Below are 17,138 nucleotides of genomic sequence, written 5' to 3' on the forward strand. Positions count from 1 at the left end.
TAGTTACCCCCACTCTACTGTATCTGTGGGTGGAAACACTAGGCGATGTATCTCCTCCCCACTCCACGTTCAGGGGCATCTGGTTCGTAGCTTAAATTCAGGCCTGGCAGGTGTACTTACACCATGGACACTGGCAAAGCTACAGATGAGGGCTCGACTCATTGTTTTGCTGATCTAGACTTAGGAATGTGATAGATAAAATGTTATTAATGCAGATGAAATTATAATGTGCTGAGTCTGTATCCACTATGTTGTGAACAGCACAAAAACTGAGAAAATATTATCCCAGTTTTTTAAAACTCTAATTCAGTTCAGAAAAGAAGTGGATCATGTTATTAATGAAATGAATGAAGTTCCAACACATGTTCTGGTTTCACTTTCTTCTTGTCTTTAAGAAAAATGCAAATATCAATCAATATTTCAGAAATACACCAATTCATCAATAATATGAATAACTTCTTTGTTGAAATGGGTAGTAATCAACTACTTGTTTGTGATCTAACTCTGTCAAATCATGGTTGATTTTCAAATATAGGCTACTTATGGAATCAAGATTTTGGCAAAACAAAAAACATTCTTTTAGAAACAAATGGGTATGTGAAATTTATAAAAAATTGTACAATTTATTATTATTCGTAAACCATGTGCTATATCCTTTATATCAGTACATTAAAAGAACTATGTGTATAGATTTATATGCACATTTTTTTGAGAGCTAAACATTTACTAGTACACAACTGGCAAAAAGAGTCAATTAAGAAAGTTATATGCTTTTCTTCATTTAAATATCAACCTTTCAGTTGTTGTATGGGTCAGTCAAAAACATATCAACCACTGGCAGAGATTTCTCTCAAGATACAGTTTTAATTCATTCATTAACAAGCACACAGTATTTGGACTGGCATGTTAAAGACCGAGAAAATTTCACATATTTTGTTAAATAAAATATGAAATTAGACTACTTTAATATAAGACTCTTGCTAGTAGTTAGAAATGGATTTTTCTTCATGAGGTGGGGATGACTGTGCAGATTTGGGGGAGAGGTTTTTGAGAGCATTTACTGATTTTGGTAAGAAAATATAACTTCTAACCATTGTCTTATCTTTCATGAAATCACCAGTAGAACTGCTCAAGCATATAAGACCACTGAACATTGATTTTTAAAGGAAATGTTTTATTAAGGAAAAATTTAAATATATACAAAGCTAGGCAGACTAGTACAATGATGCCACCACCTGCCCACCATCCAGTCTCAACAATGATAAAACTTATGGACCGGACTGTTCATCTGTACCCTGCCCTCTACATCAGAACAGAAGCATAGAAAACTGGATCTTTTCTAGTATCTTACCAGAGCATAATGGAGTATTATTCAAAGTTGGTGATGTTTGATAAAAATAAAAGGGATTTGAAAACAATTTCTGATGTATTTCCAACTTTTAAAACAAGCAGTATAAAAGTCAAAATAGGGCCCATTTCACCCCTCATAAATATTTCCTCATCACCTTTCAGGCAAAAGTTTAATTTTGACATTGAGCTCAGTTAGTAATAGAATACTGCAATCACTCATGTTCAGTCTTGGTGCTATAACTGACCTGATTAGTAGCTAATGGCGAAATGGCATGTTTTAATTAACTACCAGGAGGTGGTAAGTTTTGACCTTGAAAATCTGAGAGATAAAAGTCACAAGAAACCCTTTCAATAATCAGAGGGGGGAAAATTAAACATCTTAACATCTATTTTCATCTTTAAAAGTTGTTAAAAATCCAAGAGGGAAAATAATGAACCTTTTGATTGGATTTTGAAGGAACATTTTAGCATAGAAAGCAAGTAGAAAGTAGACTGAGGCAAAGTCAAACACAACGAGCCCTTGACCTGCCGGAGGAAGCGTTCTCTGACCCACACCCTTGGACTGGGCTGGAACCAGGCCTTTCTGTGCATTCCCAGCGCACATCTCTCTGTTGCTCCTGAACAAGGCTGTGGGCTCTGAGAGTGAAGGCACGTCTTTTCGTTCACCTAGGTATGCCCGGAACACATTCAAAGATGGAAAGAGGAATGCAAGCTGCTGGGGGCTCTAAGGAAAGCTTGCCACCCTCACTCCCACGGCTCAGCTTGCTCGGTGCCCCAGCCCGCCTTCCTGGGCGCAGCGCGGGCTCTGCCGCAAACACCTCCAAGTGCAGGACACTCTCCAGCATGTGCACCGGACCGTGGCTCCTCCAAGGAGAAGCTGGGTTCTGGAAAGCATGAGGCTCCAGGGGCAGACCCTTTCCTGACCTATCAGCAGTGGACTTGGTTTGGACGCATGATGCAGAGACTTACGGACTTGCTCTCTCCTGTCTGCAGTGTTTAATTACTACGGCTGCCATGATGTCCACTTTCTAGGACTCAGAGCCTTCTGACTGTTCTCCCCGAACGAACTGACCACTCAGCAGATTTCCTCTCTGGCATGCGATCGCTTGCCCGGTAAGTGGACAAACTCGGCTTTGGCTGTATTTGAGTCAGTCAGTCGGTTAATTTGTTGATTTAGTGGTGTGGTGAACTTGGTTTTATTCTTTGATGGAGCCATCGTGCAAGTTTGGGTTTATTTGTTAAAGACTCTAAGACAAAGCCCTTTACCATCTCATCTGGACGCCCGAGGGCAACGCTGGGCCAGCTGTTACGGCCTCTGTGTGTGATCGGGGCAGGGGAGCAGGCGGAAATCCAGGTTGGATCCTTGCTTCATTATTATTAATGACCTTGAATACGTTACTTGGTGTGTCTGAGCCTTGGGTTTCCCCTTTATAAAAGAGATAACACTATTTCATTAATTTATGGTGAGGATTAAAATTGTACAACATGCTAAAAGCCAAACACAGTAACCGATGTTGGTAGGTGCTGAAAATACTAGTTTTCTACTCATCTCTCTGATTATACTGTTCAAAAACTTTTTTTGAACCAAGGCTTGTCTTCTCAATGGTAAAACTTGACTATGTAGGTATTTAGGTAATTACATAGGTATTTATTTTAGAGCTTACGTGTAAAACAAGACTCACTTTTGAGATTCACATTATACATTTCTTACTGTTTTGGTACATGGCACGCTTATTGGGTGACTGGCTTTTTTCTAGGCATCCTGTAGAAATGATGAATCTTGCGCCATTTACTCTTATATTTGGATTTGATTAACATGAACGTTCATCATTTAAGCATGGATTATATTAGATGTAGAATTTTTCAGAGATTAATCGCCAATTAATGTGATTAATGGAGAGCTTAGTGGAGAACTTTATGGTGGAACTCTACTTTTGAAATTATATTTTTAACAAGAGCAAATATGGCATCACTGTTGGTTACTCATCCAAAAACATTATTCTTTTCTTCTTTGTAAGAGAACTGCATCCTGTTTGAGTGGTAACAGGGCAATCTCATGCTTCTTTGCCAATAACTGTTTGAGGGGAGGGCATGTGACCCCATTTTAGACAGTAATCTTCTCAGAAGAAGCCTATTAAGTGCTTCTGAGAAAGATGTCCCCCCTGATAAAGGCATAAGCTGTGCCTTGTCCTGCCTGCCTGGGATGCTGTGATTTGAGGACACTTTCTTGCTGTCTTGAGTAGTTCTTTTGCCATTACAGGGCAACAGCCAACAAATGAAAGAAGCAGGGTAGAAAGAGAGAAAGAACCAGTGTTCCCTTAGGCCATGGAGTCGCCTCCAGAACTAACAACCTCCAGAATTCTCATAAAGTAAACAATAAAGGTGCTTGTGACTCCAGGCATCTGTACTCAGTTTTCTCTTTCTTGATGCCAAAAGGCATACACACTAACTGCATTCAGCATGAGTGATAGAAATCTGTTCATAAAACATCCCAGGAATTTAATGCCAGGAAGCATTATGCTAAGTTTTAATCAGCCATGGTAAACATTTTGGAAAGCCCACTAATATTTCCCACTGGTCTGTCCTTTACTCAGGCCACACAATTATGCTCTTCATGTTCTACTAAAAGCTGGTGTTCAAATAGGTACTTTGTAGTTTTGGAATTGCTGCTAGATCTTCTTGGGAAGCATATTTAAATGATAATAAACCTTTAAGTAATACAGTTGCTGCAGACGTTTAATAACTCTTTTATCATATATGCATGAAAGAGATTTTAATATGTATGTTTTCTCTTTAACAGTAATACTGAGGGATGCAATTGTAAAAGTGTTTAAAAAAAAGCAAATTTCAGTTAATTTTACTTTTCCCTACCTATAATTTTATTGATTATTAGCATAGAAACTCAAAATTACGTTAAAAGTTCATATTTCATTTTGAAAGGGAGGCTTTTTCAGTAAAATATCTGAATGAAAGCAGCAACATATTAAAAATGTTATGATTTTCTTTCCTTTAAAAATAACATATAAACCTCTATCCAGGCTCACCAAGGGAAAAAGAAAGAAAACACAAATAATAATGTCAGAAATGAAAGAGGCCCATTATTTCTGGTCCCACTGACATTAAAAGGATATTATGAACAACTCTAAGCCCACAGGTTTGATAACTTAGATTAAATAAACCAATTCCTTAAAAGTAACAAAAGACTGGTAAAAATAAAAGTCTCTTGAATACACATATCTCTTCAGAAGCACACAGGAATGCTGTAGTTTGTCCCTATTTTGTGCCTAATAGCAAGGGTTGCTATGGCCACCCATTTGTGTTAATATAACATTTCAATATATAAAGTGAATAGAACAGGCCTCATATAATTTATTTCCTTTGTAGCTTTTCTTACCTGTGCTAGACAAAGTTTTGCATGCTTATGTGGTATTGTGTAAACACATAAAATGAATATAATTTTATAGGCCATTTATAAGTGACTCAATGAAATCCTTTGGGGGGAAATCTTTGCACGTGACTGAATGGTCAAATGTCAGCAGATTCCTGGGCATCAGAGGTGCTGGGATTGGTATTTAATGTTAGTAGATCAATACTTAGTTAACACGTCAATAACAGAACATATTATATAGTGAGCTAGTGCTACTGATTATTTGTATTGTATTCCCAGCACCACCAGGCACCCATGTCTTCCTGTGACTTTTTTGACTATTGAAGGTGTCCTTGTCTTTTATATGTTTAATGGTAACACACCTGAAAATATTGTCCAGCAATGCATAGATATAAATGTATCTACATAATTTGTGTTTAAATTATCTTCATGTCTTATTATGTTAAAGCATAGAAAAGGGAAGAAGAATTAGCAAATTCATGAATTATGTTCTAGTATTGTGTAAGTTTAAGGTGTACAACATGACCTTTTGATATACTTATATATTGTGAAATGATCACCACAACAAGATTAGTTAACACATCTATCACCTCATATATGTATCTTGTGTTTTTTGTTTTTTTGGTGAAAACGTTTTTTAAAAAATTATATCTTTATTGATTTAAGAGAGAGGAAGGGAGAGAGAGAGAGACAGAAAATGTGTTGTTAGAACAATGATTCTTGAAGTATGGTCCCTGGACCAGCAGTAGCATCACCTAGGAACTTTTTAGAAACAGATCTTCAGGTCTCACAGTAGACCTATTGAATCAGAATCTTTGGGGATGAGCCCAGAAATGTGAGTTTTAATGAGCCCTCCAGATGATTCTGAGGTGCCTTAAAGTTGAGAACCACTGTGTTTGGCTCATTCAGGTGTAGATTTTAGGTAGTTCATTGGAAATAAAGGTGTAAAACTCTGGAGGAGGCCTTAGATGGGAGATTTTGGAGTGACCGGCACATGGGTGATAACCAAAGCCATAGATGTGAGATTGTCTAGAGACAGAATCTAGAATGAGGAGAGCAGAGTACCAAGAGCAGGCACCACGAACCACCTGTGACAACAGTAGCTAAGGGAAGATGACAGTGATGTTACGCCCCCACCAGGGCAGGATGGCAATGCCTGCATTCCCTAGTGAGTTTCCTTTGCCTTCTCGCCTCTCTAGTGTTATTACAGTCTCAGCCCCTAGACCCTGGAATCTAGGAATTTACAAACAAAGTAATAGCCAAAGGAACATATTTGTATGAAAAGTTGTTTTTTTTCCATCCTGAAAAATCAGGTATGAGAAGCACACTGTGATTGCAATGGGAAGAAAGCTGCTCTAGGTTTTCATTTCCTTGGTTTTACCCACATGATGAACTGTTTGTTTTATTATTTTTCAGATACTTTTCAAGCCCAGTTTGTTGTTTCATTTTGTTTCTGTGGTGCTATTTCAAGCCTCATGAAGCCGAACTATTCTTGATTACTTTTCTAAAACTGGCAAACCAACAAATAGACTCAGCAGAAGACAACTGTGAAGACATTTTAGTAACTATCTTTTAATCCTTATATACTCGCTTTATTGTGTTCAGTCTGTAGCCATGCAAGAAGCTTATTACACTAGAGTTTTTATATATCGAGACTGTATTTTAGTCATATTACACATAACATTTACTTTAAAAATAAATGTATACATTTTGAATAAATATGTATATTGTATAAATATTCTGGATTATTTCCAGAGAGGTCACTGGGGGTGTTCCACTGTTATTTACGTCAGTCCTCAAATTTCACTTTTCATAGGAATCGCCTGGAGAGCTATTAAAATGTAGATTCTGCATTTCTAACAAACTCCCTGGTGATCCAGATGTGGCGAGTCAGGGACCATACTTTCAGAAGCAAGACTTCAGATAAAATACACAAATTAAAGTTAGATACATCAATTTAATTTCATTTTTTGGGAAACAATTAAAAAGATGTAGTCACAAATGGAGAAATCTTCAATATGGGCTGTTTAAATAAAAAAAGCAAAATGAAGAATTGTATATATTTATGACTTTATTTGCATGCTTTCAAGGGAATTTATATATGCAAAGAATATTTCTGAAAGAATATGTTAGAAATCTAATTAGAGATTACATTTGAAGAAGGGGAGTGAGGTCTGGGGTAGGAGGGACATGTTCTTTTATGGTATATAATTTAACATTTGTTTTGTTTTAATCAAGAAATATTTAAAATATATAGAGATGTATAGAGCACCTTATAAAGAAAATGAGCTCCCCAAATAAAAAAAGGGGTTTTGGGGCCATATTTGCTTCAAATAGTTTCTTTCCCTTAACATATGTCATGTTGATGAAGTAATTTAAGCTCTTTTTTAACCCTTTTTTGATCCCAGTTTCCAAAGCTACCAGCATCCTGAGGCTGGTATGAATTTTTCCCATCCACATTTTTATAGGTTCATTGCATAGGAAACCTTAACATATATGTTGGATTAGTTTAAAAACTTAATATACATGGGGTCATATATTTATTTTTTGAATTGTTTTCCATGTGAGTCTACTACTCTTTTAATAAAATAAAAGAAGCAAACCAAAATCAGTAACATAGGTCTATCAAAACTGTGTGATACAGAGAGTTCTACTGCAGGAATCAGAGAGTTATGTCCTTAAGGGTAGATCCCCATTAAGCAGCTTGTGACATTGGGTGAGTCATTAGCCCTCTCTGGGTGACAGTTTTCTAATGTATAATCTAGATGCTCCTAGGTCCCTGTATCATCTAACAGACCAGTTATGAAATATAATAATACATGTTTTTCCTGTTCTCACTTTACAATTGACTAAGGCCTCAAACTCTCATTCAGATTCCAGGGAGCCAGCGCTGTGCATTGCAGTTTTTGCCCCTTGGGTCTTGGGTACTGATTTGACTTCAAGATTTCGGCTGAAGATCTGACCTCTAAATTGATCCCAGTGAGGTAAGTCAGACAGCGAGGAGGAGAAGCGACAAATGTGAGTGACAAATCCACCTAACAAAGGTACGGGAGACATTGTCTTCCTCTCTGCCCTCTCTGTTCAGTACTCACGGATGGAGTGTTTTTTCAGATAGAGGTAGGACAGGTTTCTGAAGTAGAGGCAGTGAGTGCTCTGGTTATCACTGTTTCATTGCTACCACTTCACCGCTGTGTTTTCTTGGCTTAAATACGTTGAGGGTGTGAGTCATAGGGATGCAATCATCTTCCCAGGGGAGCCTAATGCTGGCCTTGGCTGGAGAGGGGAGAAAAGGGGGAGAGGGTCAGCAGTGGCTCCCCCCCCCCAACTTTGGAAGCATTTGTTGGGAAGGTAGGAAACTGAGAGATGCTCAAAGCCAAGATTATGAAATTAATAAAGGAGCTAAGTGAATGTTTTGAAGGGCAGTTTGAGATTTTAAAAAGGATTGCTGGCATTTACTACTTTATGAAATGCAGATCTTATAGTAAATGTTGTCTGAAATATCAGCTATGGAAGAGAGATTATTTTATAATGCCTTTGCCAGAAAAAACCAGAAAGATTTAGGCTTCCATTCGAAATGGAAAAATAAGACTCATAGATGGATAGTATATTTTCTTGAGTAAAAGATTTAGTAGTAACTCTCATTTTCTTGGATACCATATATTTATAAAATGAAGTCAACCTTTTTGAACGTGTCAATTTAATGATGCCAGGTACTTTTCCTTACCCTGTTTTGATGTAAAGGGAATAAAACAATTGCATTAGTTATTTATTGCTGTCAAACACATTATCCCCAAACCTAGCTGCTTTAGAAAGCCAAACATTTATTACAACACACAGTTTCTGTGAATCAGGAATCTGGGAGAGGCTTCTGCGGGTGATCTGACTCTGCATCTCTCATGAGGTTATAGGCAAGACTGGGCCAGGACTGCTGTCATCGGGTTTTGACTGGGATTGGTGGGTTTACTTCTGAAATGGCTCCCTCACATGCCTATTGGCAGGAAGCCCCAGTTCCTCACCACGTGGGCCTCTATAGGACTGCTAGTGTGTTCTCGTGACATGGTAGCAGGCTTCTGAGAGCAAGTGATCAGAAAGAGAGAGAGAACGAGGGTTCCACAGTGCTGTTTGCAATTTAACTTGCAAGTCACAGACTGTCACCTCTGCCACATTTCATTCACAGAAGCCAGTCCCTAAGTAAGCCAACATTTGAAGGGAGGGGTATCAAAGAATTAAGGACAGATTTTAAAAGAACCACCATAGGCAAATTAATTAAAGAGGTCTCAGTATTATAAAATCAATTATAAGATTGCAAGGGAGCACAAATTTGTTAAGCATTCCTTCAATTTATATAATTTCCATAGAAAAAATAAATCATTAATAATCACTAATATTTGCTTAACACTCCACGTACCAGGTACTATGCTTGGTCTTTCACATCATGTATATTATCCTTTGCACAGTTCTGGGAGGTAGATCTTTCTTTAGCCGTTTCAACATTAAAATGCCATGGCCCTTGCTGGTTCACTCAGTGGTCAGAGCGTCGGCCCCTGGACTGAAGGGTTGCGAGTTCAGTTCTGGTCAAGGGCATGTACCTCGGTTGCAGGCTCAAGCAACCAATCAGTGTGTCTCTCTCACACCAATGTTTCTCTCATTCTGTCTCTGCCCTCCCTTCCACTCTATAAAAAAGTCAATGGAAGAAATATTGTCGGGAGAGGAGTAACAAAAAAACCCCAACAAAACACCTTAAAATGTCATGAATTGTGACATGCATCCCTACATACCATTAAGAAAGAAACAAAAATGCCAATTAAACCATATCACAACACGTTATTGATTAGAATGTGTGCTTTGTACTGATTGAAAGTAAATGTTCTAGGCTTATTCAGACCTTTTTCGTGGGTCATATATTACTCTGTGTACACATAAAAAGGAATACGTAGTGAAATAAATTGGGTTCCTAAAACTTTTTGGCATTCAGTCCAATTCTTCTGAATCATTGACATTGTGGCTTCCTACTAGAGAGCCCGGCCTCGCATTCCAGGTCCCACACATGGAGCTGACTGGTGAACTTAGGAGAGGTGGTCCTAACTCCGGCCTTGAAGATAGGGCCATCATCTGGTGGTGGGATTTTGGGAATCATAGTGGAAAAGACAATATCATTGGAAGACCACTATATTTCAGATAAGTGTAGGACCTTAAGTTATGTTTCCCATGTCCCATTCAGATACATCTTCAGTATTCTCAGGCTCTCAACCACAACTTCTTTCTTTTGAGTTTTAGATCTTATGTAATTAGCCCATGCATTGTTCCCTATTGGGGAAAAACACACACGCCAAATTTTCATTTAATCTATTTTGATTTATTAAATGGGTTATCATCAAGTGGCTCCCTAAAATTATATAACTGGATAGGGATGTTTTATTTTCACAGTATATGCGTAGTTTGTGAATAGATGACTTTTTCCCCCCCTCCTAATCAACTACATTTTCTTTGCTCCAAATACCCGGACAAGGTAGCTTTACTTTCACTTTTGCTAAGTTTGCTTTAAGAAAGAAAAGTTAATTATTTGTATTCAATTTGGTTTCTTTGTGATGAGCGTGCTTCAGTACATCTCTCTTGGGTAAGGAATTGTTCTGTTTTTAGAGAAGAGGGTAGAGCAGGGAATTAACACTTCTCCATGTTATATTATAAATGACTCCCAGATGCTTAAGCCTGTGCGATTGGCAGTTACACCTGTTAAGCTTCTTATTTCTCCAGGTTTTGCTATTTTCACAACTAATCAAATTCAATGATGGTTACTGCAAGGTTTAAAAAGTTATGGTCAGAGAATAAAGAAATGAAAAATTTTATGCAAGTAAAGGGTTCCTCCTTGTGAAACTGTTTTTCACCCTTTAGTTTGAGTGATTATAGCTCTTTACTTACATTTCCTAAGCAATCACAGCTATTTGCATGTGCAGCGATTCAGCTCCCATGGAACCATGATGACAAGGAAAACAAAACTGAAAAGGACAAAACTAAAAATCTAAAAATGGAGAGCCACCATGCTTCTCCCAGGCTTTTGGAAGTGCTGTGAGGATGCTCATCTGTCCTCGTCAGATGATTCTGGGGGACAGGAAGTGGGATATGAAAGTCACTCGGTACTTTCCCAAAGGAAATCATGAGAGAGCCTGAGCCCAGGAAATGAGGGCGCGCAGAGATGGAAAGTCCACTTAGCTGTCTAAAGCAATGTGCTTAAAACCTCTGGGAGCTGACGGCCGCTTAGCAGGCACCTTCAGCTCTCTTCCAAGAAGCAGCTTCGAGCAGGAGGTGGAGAGCAGGAATGCTGACACCCATTATGATGGTGTTTGCACATACCTGGTTGTATTTTTGTTTCAGCCACTACCCAGGTGTTTGAGGTAAAACAGGCCTCTCAAAATTTAAGGTATACACAAACCACCAGGAGACCTTGTTAAAATGCAGGTTCTGACTCAGTAGGTCTGTGGGGGGGCTGAAACTTTCACATTTCTAATAAGCTACTCAAAAAGCCAATGCTGCTGATCTGTGAGCCACCCCTTGAGAAATAAGGGACTAGGGGAGTCGGCTTTATTTCTGAGTTTCAGTGACCTCCTCTGAAATTTAGAAAAATGGTATCTAATTCCATGATTGTGGCTTTGATAAATAATATATGTGAAAGACCTAGCACAGTGCTTGGCACATCATAGCTTGATACATCAAAAAGTCGCACTAATGTTGAACAAAATTTTCTTCTTTTAACAGCTTCAACTGTTTTTTCAATTTAAGCCAAGGAACATTTAAGCCAGGGACATTTCTAATAGGAGTGACAACAAGATTTGGCTGTCTAAGGAAGCTTGAATTTTCATATACATTGTTGGGTTCATTTTTTAATGAGTGACTGTTTTAGTTACCTGAAGATTTCTGGTTTTCTTTCTATTTTTTCTTGATTAATAGAGCATAAAACAGAGTCAGGGGGACAAAAATGAAACAAACAAAAGATAGATTTTAACAATATCACCTTGGCCATTTTTAATTTAATTTATTTGTTGGTTTAAATATGTTATATTGATTTTTAGAGAGAGAGGAAGGGAGAGGGATAGAGAGATAGAAACATAGATGAGAGAGAAACATCATTGATCGGCTGCCTCCTGAAGGCTCTTACTGGGGATGGAGCCCGCAACCCAGGCATGTGACCTGACTGGGAATCGAACCAGTGACCTCTTGGTGTGCGGGTTGACGCTTAACCACTGAGACACACTGGCCTGGTGACCTTGGTCACTTTTTAAAATAAATCAAACCAGCTAGGATTTTAGGTGTGTTCTTCAACAACCTGATGTACTATGCATTAAAGAACTTTGCTTGCGGTCAGGCTGGGTGGTGCTGACATGCTAAGTGTACCCAATGATTCAAGAGTTCCAGGGCCTCAAGCTGATTTTTCCGTTACAAAAATTCTTTGTAGCTCTTTTACATTTCAACAGTCTAAGGTTTTACCACTTGGTGTAATTTCTTTGGTAACCGTTTCTGATTTTATAAAGTTAGGCTTTTGAGAAAATTAGCAGTTCTATTCTGGTGAAAGTACAGGAGTCCTGTAATTACGTGGTGCACTCCACAGTAATTATTGACGCTGTGCCTTTTTCCTGTGGCCAAGGAGGCCTGCCTTATTATGATATGGTAAGTGCTTAAAATGTTTTCTCAGGAGGAAATGGCTCTGATGGGGCCTGCTTCCTTTCTCCCAGGAGGTAGAAGATTAATACAAAACCTCCAGATCACTTCGTCATTGTTTCCCCTCTCTGTGCACATCCTGCAAGTGGCTTTAACTTGAAGATTTGTGAACAGATGAAAATTTTAGTGAAAAAAGATGCACGTGGTAACGTGATAAGGATATGTTTCATGCATAAAAAAATGTAAGAGTTATATTTGTTCCCTTGACTGGATAGTTTTGAAAGCCAAATGAGAATGAGTTGAACTTTAATTTTTCAGACAGAGCTCCTCTTAAAAATCTGACTAGCTAAAGCAACTCATTTTCTTTACAGATAATCTTTAAGTGGAATCGAAGTTTTTAATGAATATGACACAGCACTGCTTTTCTAAATAGTTCAAAGCAATTTTGTATAAATGGGGTAATTTGCCTTCAAAGTATATTTGGGATACAGCTAGAGAAATGCCATTATTATTTCAGTTTTTAATATGTAGAAAATTTACACTGGCGGCAGGTTCCAGACTAGATTTAGATACATTTGTGTCCTGGATCCTTCAGGTTGTCTCACTCTCTTGTCAGTAAAGGATGTTGCTAGAGCTCAAAGTGAGCCCTCCACCCCAGGACATTAACTCCCTTGATCCTACAAGATGGCCAACAAGTTAATTAGCCAGAAAATATTAAATAAGCATCTTCTATGTGCCAGGCATTGTGATTGGTGTTGGGATCAAACAGGCAGGCAGGAAACCAACATGACTCTTATCCTTAGGGACCTTGTGGTCTAGCAGGGCAAGAGATGCCAAATACAGACTTGGAGCTTAGAAACAAGGCGGGGCTGAGGACCTCAGTTTTGGAGTTAATACAAATAGTAATTGAAGCTCTGGTTATCAATGAGATTGGCTGGAGCTGTAGTCCTTTTTTTTAAAAAAATATATATTGATTTCAGAGAGAGGAAAGGGGAGGGAGAGAGAGGGAGAGAGAGAAACATCAGTGATGAGAGAGTCATTGACCGGCTGCCTCCTGCACACCCTGGACTGGGGGTCAAGCCTGCAACTCAGGCATGTGCCCTGACCGGGAATCGAACCCTGATTGCTTGGATCCTAGGTCGATGCTGAACCGCTGAGCCACGCCAGGCCAGGCTGGAGCTGTAGTCCTTAATCCTTAGTCACATCTTAGAATAATTTGAGGCTTTAAAAAATTCTGAAGCTTAGGCCCTATCCTAGACCAATGAATTAACTCAGACATCTCCTGGGGGTGGGCCCTGATGTTGGTATTATTTAAAAGTCCCCCAGGTGATGCTAATATGCAGCCAGAATTGACAACCGCTGGCCTAGAAAGGGGGGAAAAGGCAGATTAAAAAAGAAGTTTGGGAAAGCCTAAATCCCAGTTATTAATGGCATTTTCAAAGAGCTATTGCAAAGAGGAGCAAACTTGATATATCAAGTTCTTAAGTATTGAGGAAAATGGTCTGATCTGTGGGCTAAAGGAAGGGTTCTTCTCTGTCTCGCCTTCCACCCTGCATATGCGTGTGATTTGAAATTTTGACCCGCTCCCTCAAGTGTGGAGTAACAGACCAGAATCAGCGCCCCCAGAAGCAGTGTTGCGGGGATGGCTGTGGAGCTGGCACTGGGTGCTGTTGAACTTTGATCAGTGTAAGGGTCAAAATAGCCCTGGAAACATCACAAGGAAAAAATGCATCTATGGTGGTGATGTTAACTAGACTTAGTAGGGTGATCATTTCACAATATATACAAATATCAAATCCTTACGCTGCACACCTGAGGTTAGTATATGTTGATTAGACCTCAATAAAAAAATAGCCCTGGGAGGACATTTCTGGGCTTGACTCCTCCTGCCCTTCTACTGCAAGAGGACGTTGGGACTTGTACCTGTCTGATGATAACACGTCCTATTCCCCGGTGTGTGCCTTCCTACTTCACATTTCAGATCTTATACCCATCCTGACTTTGCTAGTTCTTTAAATCTCAGGATTAATAGGTATTATTACCTGTGTCCAAAATCCACAGCAGGGCATAACTCACATCTGAGTTAGGGCTCCGTGTTCGACTGGGTAAGTATCTTTCATTCTGAGTGTTTATGGCTGTAATGAGCTCAGGGAGTGGAGAGGGGAAGGGGAGGGAGGGAACATCTGCCTCCCGCTCTGGAGGAGCTTCAAGTGCTGATTAACTTGGAAACAAGTGCTGCGTGTTAGAGCACAGGGTGTTGGAAGGGTGCATGTGAAGAGGGCGCTTCCCCCGTGCTGCGGGACCACCCAGTTCAGAAGGCAGAGTGACACGTCTGCCCTTTACTCCGGGCCTAATGGGGTTCCTAAAGCCCCTTTCACCCCCTAAAATCCCCTTCTTCCCCTCCTCTGTGTGCCCATTTTGCTTTATCCCATGATGAAGGATTCTCTGATTTTTGTCTTTTGGGATCCCATCGCTTTAATCAAGTGTCTCAGTGGTTCTTTTACTCGTGATTCTACCTCACGGAAGCCCCAAAATGTCACGTAAGCCCATTCTGGTATTCATTTGTTCTTCTAAGTCACTTTTCTCCACAACGGGTCTTGGCCTTTTTCTGACTCAGTGTGATCAGCAGCTTTGCTCTGAGGTGTGAATGGTCAGGCTCCAGGTTGGCAGGCAAGCTGGAGGGCAGAGCCCGAGCCCTCACAGACGGCCGGGCCTGGTACGCAGAGTGCAAATGGGTCAGGCGAGCCCAGGAGCCGTTCACTCCTTCTCCCCGTCCACCTCACCAGGCATCATGCAGAGCGCTCTACACACACTGTGTCATCACAGCCCCGTCATCCCCGTGAAAAAAGCTCTCCCATGAACTGCCCCTTACATGCGAGCAAGATAAAGATCATGAAGCATGGGGTCCCTTCACTCCTTCATGGCAGAGCCCGGATTCAAACCCAAGTCTGACTTCAGACTGTCACACAGCCCATAATTAAACTGTAAGTCAAGCCAATACCCGCAGACCTAGGCTGGGTGTAGGAAACAGGCTGTGTGGCTGGGATTTGTGTTGTTCAGTCCAGTAGATGTGGGCAGACAATTCTGTTATAATTAGAGCATGTCTATCTTCTATGTAACACAAAAATTTCTTTTCCTCTTACACATTAACAACTTCTTTTTTCAATTATCCTTTCACTCAAATATTGCAGAAAAAAAGCAGGGCAGAAACACACATACATCCCAATAACAAAGCAGTTGATGAACACAGGGTATTTGGGGTAGTATTAAGTATAGCTGATGCATAGAAGACAGTTTTCAAAATGCAATAACACTTGCCTCTAAATTTAAATAAAGAATGATATAAAGAGGTTTCCTAAATAACTATTTTTGTGATTGCTTCGAGGAGCTAACTTGCAGAAAGATTGTCTTTGCAATAATCAGTATTTTACTACTCTTCAAATCTTGAGGATTTCTGTGACTATTTTAGCTTGTTATGTTTGCTTTAAACAGTAAACCAAATATGGCTCTCTTATCTGGTGGTGACTAGAGTATGTTTGTGATCAATGAACATTGCCTAGTTGAGTTGCAGATTGCTGGGACCTGTTAGGTATTAGGTTTAATGCAGGCAGAATGATTTGGGTCATTTCAGTCTTCATGGTCATGTCCTAGTTAGTGGGGGATGCTTTGAGTCCCATGAGAATATCCTTTAGAATAGACTGCCTCCTTATGTGACAATCTCCGTCATAAAGGTTTATTAGAGGGCAATGAACTAAATGAAAGGCATTGGTTATTTTACTCTGTTTATGATCTAGTTATGTATATGCACCCATAATACCTTAGTAATTCTTCTAGACCATTGCAAGCAATGTTCTCTAATTTTCTCGGACTTTCTGGAGTTTGCTTTTCTTTCTTTCTGCCAAACCATGGAGGTGTGGGGGCTAAAAATATAAATAACTTTTTTTCTCCCGCCTTCTCAGTTCTTCTAACTGGACTAATAATTAGATTTAACAGAGACAGATTAACAGGAGGAAATGTATAAAGTTTATATTAGAAATATATATTTTGGGGTGCTATAATAATGAGACCCAAAGAGGCATTGGGCAGTTGAGTTTTATATGCTACTCTGGACAAAGGAAAGGGAGGGCAGGGGTCCAGAATTTTTTAAAATTAAAAAAATATATATATCTTTATTGATTTCAGAGAGAGGAAGGGAGAGAGAGAGAGAGAAACATAAATGATGCGAGAGTCATTGGTCAGCTGCCTCCTGCATGCCCCCCACTGGGAATGGAGCCCACAATCCTGGCATGTGCACTGAACAGGAATCGAACCACGATCTCCTGGACCCTAGGTCAGTGCTCAACCACTGAGCCATCCCAGCTGGGCCAGAATTTTGAAGGGGAAGCAGGCAATTCCAACAGATGCTGCTAGGCAACCCAGAAACAATGGGCACGGAGTGGGATGGGGGAACCCAGAACAGGCTTTAGCATGGATTCTTCTTGTCTACCACACTTCATTCAAAACGCTAGGGTGAATATGCTAAGATTCCCTTCCTGAAGTAGGCCTTTCTACCTGAATTCCTTTAGGCAGGAAAGGGGAGGTTCATACGTTCTTTCTTAGTCTTCTTGGTTCTTAAAAACCAGCTTAAAATCAATATCCCAAAAGGTATATTTTAGGGTGGCAAAACTTTGGTTCCCTTCAGAGGAACTGTAGACAGTATTGCTCTTATCTGTTCTGTAAACTGGAATTCCAGAGTAAGATTTTATTT

Source organism: Miniopterus schreibersii, assembly GCF_964146895.1.
Source record: "Miniopterus schreibersii genome assembly, chromosome: 2".
Taxonomy (NCBI): domain Eukaryota; kingdom Metazoa; phylum Chordata; class Mammalia; order Chiroptera; family Miniopteridae; genus Miniopterus; species Miniopterus schreibersii.